The following is a 7,809-nucleotide window of genomic DNA, read 5'->3' as shown; positions in this document are numbered from 1 at the left end:
AGGAATAAAGATCTATATAAATATATATATATGTATATATATATAGACAGAGTTAGTTATATGTATAGTTGCTAATATACATGTAAATATATGTATGTATATGCATGTTTAGATAAATTTAGATATAGTTGATATAGAGTTATAGATATATAGTAAGTGACTCTAGATTTTGTTTTCATAGTTAGGCATTAGAGCTCCATCACTTTTCCTTTACTGGATAGATTGTACGATATACAAATGCATAGTCGGAGAGAAGCAAAACACAGGGTACACAGTGCTTGAAAACCACTTATCCCGGGTAAATAAAGGTAGACCAGATAGCTGAACTAGACTTTGAAACATCAGCCTCTGAAACTATTTGCCATGACTATGATCCAGCAAAGTTACTCACTGTTGGAATGTATATTTACAAAATACCAAAAATTGGTCACAGCATCACGTTGACAATTTTACTTGTGTATTTGAGGTAAAAATAGTAGGAACCCTCCATATAAGCAACAATGTATTTTAAGCTGCTGAGCCTACAGTGGCAGTGATAATATGACAGTGTGCCACCATATTACTTTGGACAATTTATTGATCTATACAAAACAAGGATGGTGCTTTTTATTGTCCTGAATATCAAACTTCCACATTTCACCAGAAATCTTAAAACTGAAGGCGGGCCATAATTCTAATTCAATGTACAAAAGACTAAAATTTCTCTTGTGAATAATCAAAGAAATGTTTAAAGCATTCAGATTAATTCAGGGCCTTGTTTTTACCTTAATTTTGGTTGTAAAAGTATGTCAGTTACAAGTGTACTAAACTCATATATGTTTGCTAACTTGGTTCAATGTATGATACTGCCTGGAATGATCACTTTGAATTGAAATATGCTTAACTACACTGCAAGTTTTAAAACAGCAGTGTTTTTTAGGCAAGGTGAACACATGATAACAGTCATTCCATAGTTGTAAATTTCTTCAGTTAATAGTTACATGTTACAAACAGTATCAAGTACAAGCCAAACTTTTTATATTTTTGCATTAAACATGAACTGGGTTACTGTATAATTTCAACATATGACATCCCATTTCAAAAATTATTTTCCATAGGCAGTTATTTATACTTTTAGGCATTTTAATTTCTTGAATTAAAGGACGCAATGTAGGTAAAGATATTCCTATATTTTCAAGTTCTCTTTTGATTGGTAAGGGACAGTGTGAGCCCATCTGTTTTGCAGCAAAGAAAGCCCCAAACCATCTGGGTAGAACCACATGCCAGCTAAAACACAGAGATATGCACAGTTTTTTTGTTATGAAAAATTTTGCAGTATTTTTTTCTGTATTAGTGTGAATAAATTAGCAACAACTAAATTAAAGAAATCTTTGGAGAACATATTAAGTTTCTAGTGCCTACAGTAAATTATATCCATTTAGAAATTATGGAAGTTGCATTGTCCCCATATGAATTTTTCCTTACTATTCTGAATCTGATAGTGAAATCACCCATCATCTGCAAAGTAAAATAGCTTCATTCTTGGTAATGTAAGTTCAGTTTTATAAAATTGTTTTTGATTGAGCAATTCTTTGATTTTCCAACAGTAAATAATTGTGATTTTTTGTTCAGCTATAAATAGTAGCATAGTAAAATGAACAGTATAGTTATAATTCACATATTATAAACATCATGCACACAATATCTGTATACTATAGTGTATGAGAATGTTTTATGGCATATTTTAAAGAAGCTTTTATTTTCCTATTTTCCACTGTAGTGGAATTCTACTGAAGTATTTTTTAAGTTCCACCAGATTAATTGAATAAATAAATTCATTTCTGGTTTTTAGGAGTCAATCAGAATGTTGAATAACATTCAATTAAATGTTAATTATATTTTATAATTCTGAGGCTCTGAAGGATTGTATTAGTATTTTTCAAATACTTCTACATTTAAAATATTTTTACACAGCACTTCATAATGGGGCTTTTGCCTACACAAAATTGGCTATCCTAGCCATTTTCCTGATTTGAGAAAACAATCAATAGAACACACGTAGGCCAACAATCTCTAAAAATTTACAAAAATCACTTCCTGATCTTCTTGGAAGCCTTCTGTCTTCCCCCGGCTTTAGTGTGTATACGTGATTGCTATTTGAGGAGTTAGAAAATAACAAATAATAGAGATATGCGAGTGTATATCAGCTCCTTAATGCAGAGCAAGTATTGATGAAATATGTTACTCTTTGAGGGAGACCTTTTCTATTATGTTTTACAGTGGTGTCGAAAATGCTTATTATCTGTTTGAAAAACATTAAAAGCTTTAAATTCAAGCAGCTCATTTTTCATTTTGTTAATTGCATAACATACTAATGTTGCACTAGGTTGTTTTTTTCAGTGGTATAATGATGCAACAATATTTACATACCAACTCTGGTTTTCCTTTAATGGTTTCTATAACAAGATCATAATTTCCTTTAGCGTAATCACTGGCAGATTTATTTGGCGTCCCATCTTCGCTCCACTCTGGCTTTGGGGGCCTGGGAGAGAGCACATACTACTTCCTCTCTCTTTCACCATCAAGTACGTTCTGCTCAAGTGTCGTTGCTGCAGGTCTGAGTTACCCTCTTGCCAAACATCCATGTTTAAAAAGCATTTAGGACCAAATCTCAGGAGAAATCAACGCATTCCTCTAAATTCTGCCCAAAAGCTTTAACAAATTGATTTACCACCATAATTTACAGCACGGTAAATATGTGAATATGTGAAAATGGCTGGTTGGAGAAAAATTTTATTGAACTAGTTTCAACAGATTCCTAAGAGAGGTGACATTATGAAAAAGAACATGATGGTATTAAGGTTTATCTACAATGTGCTCACTCTTAAGCTAAATGCTGACTTGAGAAACCAGGGTTTCGATGCAGACCTCAGTCATAAGACCTGGGGAGTCCTTGTGACCTGTCCTCCACCCACCATGTAAAGCACATGCCATAGAGCCCTGTAAATTCATCTTCTGTTTTTTTTTTTAAATTTTCTCACATAAAACAATAATAAGGTGTTAAGATTTGTCTGGCTACTTTGCTCAATATGCCTTGGGAGCAGATGAAAACATCGTAATATGACATTCCAAATTTAGCTCCATTTGTCCTGCACAGAGAAACAAAATAAAAAACAAAAAGCAATCTCAAGCTGTCTCCTCAATTGAGCTGATTTCAGAGAAAAATACCATTAATCGGAGTACTACAGACTGGTACGACTTGTTCTTTAGATGACACTGTATGAGGTAATAACAAACCTCTCGTTATGTTTCAGAGATAGTTTGTTAAATGTCTAGCTTCTTTCTAGTTAAGCAGCGAGTGACCTGTTTTAAACCACAGTAACGGCAGAGTTTTGAAAAGAAAAACTCTTCACACATGATGGAGTTGGGTAAAGCTGTGATTTTCTGCTTGGCTGGAACACAGTCTATGATGCAGTTATAAGGTTAATCAATCTGAACTAAAATGGAAAGGGATATGCATAAAAGATACATGTAAAATGGGATCCTTAATATCTCAGAGAAGCATGTATTTATATGTCCTCACAGTGGTGATTCAAGCTAATTTCAATTCTACCATGAGGTCTCTAATGGTTACCTTGAGCACTGTTAATTTGTTCTGCTGTGAGAATTCCTTTCTGAGGAAAAATTAGAAATATATATTAAAACCTATGGCGTTAGCCTTCACAGAAATTCTTGGCATATTAAAAGCTGACATAATTACTCATGGCAAGCAATAAACAGAACATATTTAATATTTTATCAAAATGTTCTAATGATTGAAACCCAGAGAAGAGTTTATTTCAATTAGCTTGGGAAGCAAAATAAATATTTAACTTATTTATCATTCCACAATTAAGATCTATAATTTAAATGAGATGCAATTAGTTTTCTCTTTTCAACGAAACTGTGCTCTACATAGTGTGGGCCAGAGCTTTATTTTACTTTACTCTTCCAAGGGGCCATTTGTTTTTGAACGTTTTTCTTTTTTTTTTTCTTCTGCTTTTAATCTGCTCAAAAAGTGTCAAACTCAACTGCTCCAATACCTGCACAGTCAAGACTTTCTTCTATTTTATAATGTATGTCTGCTTATTAAAGTCTTCAAGACATCCTAGACTTAGGCAAACAGTGTCCAAATGTACCATATTTAGCTTCTATCTCAAAATCTCCCGAGCTGTCAATTTAGGTGTTAAAGAGACCATTTGTAAAGCTTGGCTGGGAATTGCCATTATTGACTGGAATGTGTGTTTATCATTACATTCAATGATGAAAGTGGAACATGTAGCATATGAATAAATGTCAGCAGATGTTTCTTTTAAATGGCCTGATTTCAACCTCCTGTTGTTTGTCTTGAATACAAATATTAAAAAAGGGAAAAAAAGGCAGAATTTTTATGACATAAGTGCAAGGGTAGTTAGATTTTTTGAAAAACAACAAAAATAATGGCTAGAATATCAGACTGAGGGAGTAAAGTAGAATGGAGAGTTAGTTGGCTGTGCTCCGCTACTCCTGGGGACTTCTAAATAGATTTAGCAAAAGGAGGGATTTGGGGTATGTCATTACAGCAAAATTTAATCTCACGAATGTTTGTGTTTAACAGCTGTTAATAATGATTTTTTAAAATAGCTGAATCTGATTACTGCACGGAAGCTGTCCAACTTGGGTAAGGGTCTTTCAAAAGTCTTTATCTCTTACTGGGAGATATTGAATGGAAATATTCAGTAGCAAATAGACACTGTTTTCTTCCAAACCCTTACTTTGAAAGATAGACACTGAACACGGGAAGCATATATTACATATTTTAGGGAGGAAAAAGCAACATCAACTCGGTGATCTACAAATGGAATAGGCATTTTAGATGGTATGACACTAACTCATCCTTTGTTCACCTCTGCAGAAATTTCTGTGGATGTACTACATTTAGTGGAACTCCTGTGGTGATTTGGGCACCGTAAATATTTGGGTGTCATTTGAAAAGGTGTAAAATGACTAGAGACAAATTCTGGGTGGGCTTTAAGAGCAGAAAATCTAACTTTTAAAAGCAGGCACTCATATTAAATTTCCAACACAATCGGTCTAAAATACTACAGAGAAAATTTTCAAATATAATGTATCTTATAATAAAATTGTTCAGAATTTGTCACCATTTCCACTTTATTTAAATGATAATAATTTGTACTTCAGATCATAAGGAGCAATACAGGCTAAGGCTTACATCTGTCAAAAGGAAAAAACCATAGAACTTTCAAAGCCACTGAAGTTATGAGCAAATCATGTTCCAAGCTTCAAAAAGGGCAATGACTCGGGGCCGCCTTTTTATCTCTGGCTTTCATTTTGGTAGCAGGATTGTTTGTAGCCACTGTTAGGAGTGGGCACAGATATTGCATATGCAATTAGCCATTTTCTCTTAATTTTGAGAGTGTAAATGCCTAATTGCTTGTGCAATTAAAGGAAGCAAAAATTTTCTGCCTGTAAAATAGAAGGCTAGGGTAGAATGTAAATTAAAACCATTAGTATAATTTTCTGGCTTGTATATCAACAAATTATATATGTTTTTCCTATACATTCAGTATTTCTGCAGTATTGCTCAAAAAGCTACCCTTGAAAATGGGATATGCTCTCATAAAGTGCCTAATTATCTCTAAGACAGAGAACATTTTGATAGCCATGCTAATCCAAATATCAAGTTTAATATTTAACAATCAAGCATTTTTAAAAAAAAGGAATAAGGGACTTAATTGTTTACTGAAGCTTTCTATGCAATAATGCAGTATTTATTTGATAATCCCTCTAAAATTCAAAATCGAACCTAAATCTGCTTTTCCATTATTTGGCCCATATCTACCATTCATCTTCTCAGGTCAGAAATAGCAAAAACTACACTTACTTACTTTTTCTGTCACTTAGACTGAAAATATGCCCCAGTCATTACTCCATTCCTACCAGTTCTTTCAAACCAAACTCTCACCTTTCATCACCATACACACTTTACACATTCCTTCAGCTCAGCACTTTGTGTAACCTCCTTCTATCACAAATATAAATTATAGTTCCTCTTGTACAAAACCCTTAGTCAAGCCACAGTCACTTTCCTTCATGTTCTTCTCCAATTTGTTTTTATTTTCTTTCCTTCTTTCTTTCTTTCCTTCTTTCTTTCCTTCTTTCTTTCTTTCCTTCTTTCTTTCTTTCCTTCTTTCTTTCTTTCTTTCTTTCTTTCTTTCTCTTTCTTTTTCTTTCTTTTTCTTTCTCTCTCTCTCTCTCTCTCTCTCTCCTATGCTTGTTTGTTCCTTCTTAATCTGGGCATCACACATATCCCCACAGTAATATGTCTTTGACACCTACTCGAGGGCTCATTCTTCTCTACAAAACTAGTTGACATAGAAAATATGAAATGCCTATTAATTAACTCTGCTTCACTTAGCTTTGCATAACTGTGATAGAAATTATGCTGTACGGCTCTACTATGATGAAAAGGATTATTAACTAACTGAAGAGTTCTTTGGATGATTAGAATGTGAAAGGACTTGAGAAATGCCGGGATTTAGTCATACCTCATTTGTCACATGAGGAAATGGGACACTGAGAGGGCAAAGGGGCCTGTGCTGTTTGGCAGAGAAAGGTCAAGAATCCCTTCAGTCACTCTGCCTCTACCCATATGCCAGTGCATGAATATACCCCCCCACCATGTTCTTCAACACGTCATGGGCCAAAGGGTATGGGACTTAATCTTTATGAACCTCTGCTTGCTTTTCCAAGTATCCCAAAACAGCCATGAGGCAGGCATTCCTGCACCATATATTACTAATGGAAGACATGGAATAGGAGTTTATTGAGATGCAACTAAATTAATATAGGCCAGTAAGAAATTAAATTTAATCCACAAAGAGAAAAAATCCATTAAAATGTGGGAATCAGTAATAGCCTTTCTGTAATAATACATCTCATATTCTAAAATTAGGCCAAAAGAGATAGATGCTCTTTGATGACAAGCTACTTTCACTCTTGCTGAACTGCCAACAATAATCCATGTCATTTTGTGGCTGTAAATAAGCCAAAAAGCCCTGAAAGTGACACCTTTTTAGGGAAATGGATTTAACAGATAATCTAAAGGTTTGATGATATGTATTCCTCTCAGAATGGCTAGTTAAGATATAAGGATTATCATGTTCTTAAAGTTAGCTTTCTCAGCAAAGCTGTCCAGTATCTTTCAGAATGAGAGTTAGAAAATACTAATTTTGTAGATAACACTGTAGTAGAGAATCTCAAGAAAACTCATTTTCCAGGAGTGCACAGACTCTGTTCATGCCATTTTGTGACTCTGCAAGATTGGATTTGTGAGGTGCAGGGGATAGTACACAGTGATTTTCAAATGCATTGAGAATATTTTCTTAAAGTATCTCATTATACTAGTGTTCTGGGAAAAATCTCTGCACAAAATATAGTTTAATACTGGGGTCCTACAAATGATTAATAAAAAGTTAAAGTAGCCAACTAACTTGGCACACTTAAAACTAGGAAGGAGCAAAGGGCTCTGACCACTCAGCCAGAGTTCTTTCCACTTTTCTGTTGTAATCTCAGTGGTCACCCAGGTTCTCATGCTGAGATTTTTTATTCAGTTCTTCTATTCTTCTCTTCACTTTGTATGCTATTAGAATAGTTTATATCCTCAAAAGCAGTTTAGGCTTCGAGTCCCAATTAAGTCAAACAGCAAGAAATATACAGAAGGTTGACAGAGGAGTGTAGGGTCCTGTGAACAGCAGGGAAGAATCTATTCGTGTAGGCAGTCACCACAGT

The sequence above is a fragment of the Crocuta crocuta genome, unplaced genomic scaffold (genome assembly GCF_008692635.1).
Source record: "Crocuta crocuta isolate KB4526 unplaced genomic scaffold, BGI_CrCroc_1.0 scaffold116, whole genome shotgun sequence".
NCBI lineage: Eukaryota > Metazoa > Chordata > Mammalia > Carnivora > Hyaenidae > Crocuta > Crocuta crocuta.
Note: the sequence above shows the minus strand (reverse complement) of the source record.